This window comes from Eriocheir sinensis, unplaced genomic scaffold, assembly GCF_024679095.1.
Source record: "Eriocheir sinensis breed Jianghai 21 unplaced genomic scaffold, ASM2467909v1 Scaffold237, whole genome shotgun sequence".
NCBI lineage: Eukaryota > Metazoa > Arthropoda > Malacostraca > Decapoda > Varunidae > Eriocheir > Eriocheir sinensis.
This window is the reverse complement of record NW_026111540.1, coordinates 518,042-520,533: the sequence shown is the minus strand read 5'-3', so window position 1 is coordinate 520,533 and position 2,492 is coordinate 518,042.

The following is a 2,492-nucleotide window of genomic DNA, read 5'->3' as shown; positions in this document are numbered from 1 at the left end:
CTTAATGGTTTCACAAATGTAGACAGAACAAAATTGTTTATGATCGATGACACTTTGCGAACGAGGAACAATGGCACAAAACTCAAATGTAGACAAATAAATTCAGACTGCACCAAATTTTTCTTCACCAACGTTGTAGTGCGAGAATGGAATAAGCTCCCACCATTAGTGGTCCAGTGCAACACGATTGACTCCTTTAAAAACAAGCTCGACCGTCACTTCCACTGTCCACTGCCTTCCTTCCCCACCTTTGTCCTGCCTTGCTCTATCCCTTCCCTTCCCTGCCCCATCATTCCTCCGCCGGTCTTCCCAGTCCACTCTCCTCTGTCACCTGCCTTCCCCTAGCCTTCCTCCCTCTCCCCTCGCTTGTCCTGGCCCTATTCCTTCCCTTTCCTGCCTCCTGCCGCTCCTCGTACTGGCAAATCCCAGCCTATACTGTCCTATCTCCGCTTTCTATTCCTTGCTATTCCTTCCCCTCCTTCCTTTCCCTGCCTCCCGTCACCCCTCGTACAGGCAAATCCCAGCCTGTCCTATCAGCTTCCTATCCCTTGCTATTCCTTCCCCTCCTTCCCTTCCCTGCCTCCCGTCGCCCCTCGTACAGGCAAATCCCAGCCTACTGTCCTATCTCTTCACTTCCTAGCCCTGTGTGTTCCTCTCCTGTAGCTATTCCTTCCCCTCCTCCCCTTCCCTGCCTACCGCCGCCCCACGTCCAGGTGAATCATTCGTCTCCAGACTGTTATTGCCTCGGGTAATTGTCGCGCGGGGGTAACCACTCCGCCCAAGTTTTTCACTGGGGCGAGGGCGCGTCTGTTCCACTCTTCACAAAGGAACAGTTTTAATTAAGTTTGCTTTGACTGGATTCGCTTAGTTATGAAGCGTGTGGCGTGGTCTGCTACTGTGTGTGTGTGTGTGTGTGTGTGTGTGTGTGTGTGTGTGTGTCTAATCCATTAAAGTTCGCGGAATCCAGTCCCCGCCGTGCTCACTGTGATGCCGGCGGCTGTACTGACTCGCTTGTACTGCCGGAAACAAAGAATAGATATCAAACAGTAGGTGTCCGCTTTGACCACGCTGAGTTTTACGCGTGTAACAACCGTGGCTTGGAGGCTTTAGCGGCGCGGCACGTGGGCTGAAGAGGCGGAGGGAAAAGGAAGAGTAGCAGGAGTTACTGAACCGTCACTCGCGCGAACTGTCTTGCTTAATAACTTAGGGACATACTCTTAAACACATCGGCGCAAGCACACATATTTGACACGGTTTTCCTAGGAGTTTTGGGCATTTCCTTGGGTAGCTTAATAACCCTGATGGTAGTTTGGCCCTTCCTCTGTAACAAGAACCCTAAAAACACTCATTAGAACCTGATTTGTCTCCTTTATGGCCTTTGGAAATTGTTGATGTGAGGTGTGGAGGGGTCTGACAGTGCCGACCTAAGATTTCTCTGTACATATTATAAATTGGAGCATCATGAAGAGGTCAGTATTCACACTTTCTCGCGTTTACTTGTGGAGTTTCTATTGCTTAATAACTTAGCTCTTCTTCTGTATGTGATGGAAACAAGAGGATCAGGGCGAGGTTAATATTTGCAATTTGTACATTTTTTAATCGTTATAAGCTTGGATAATAATTTTAAGTGATGACACCAACAAGAAACAAGCAATTCCTGCCTCTTCCATTTCATAGACTGATAGAAATACATTGAATAATAGGTTGATGGAAAGATAGATAAAAAGATTCAGATATCGACGTAATGTGCAGATAGATAAATATAGATAGATGGCTTAGACACACACACACACACACACACACACACACACACACACACATCCACCCCGCTCCACATACACAAACACACACACACACACACACACACACACACACACACACACACACACACACACACACACCCACCCCTCTTCCCCACACATACACACATTCACCCGCCCACACACACACACACACACATACCCCTCTTCCCCACACACACACACATATTCACCCGCCCACACACACACACACACACACACACACACACACACACACACACACACACACACACACACACACACATACACGTACCCCCTCTTCCCCCACACACATACACACATATTCACCCGCCTCCACACACACACACACACACACACACACACACACACACACACACACACACACACACACACACACACACACACACACGTACCCCCTCTTCCCCCACACACATACACACATATTCACCCGCATCCACACACACACACACACACACACACACACACACACACACACACACACACACACACACACACACACACACACACACACACACAGACGAGTATTTGCTGAGTTACCGAATGATGTGAATAACCTTTAGATCTTAAACCTGAAAGACGTTCCTTCCATGACATTCTGCACCATCACGTAAGCCTCTTAAGAACCTGCCGCCTCACCTTGACCCGAACTAAATCACCTTGCCTCTGCTTCCTTGTTCAGCCCCTAAGAAC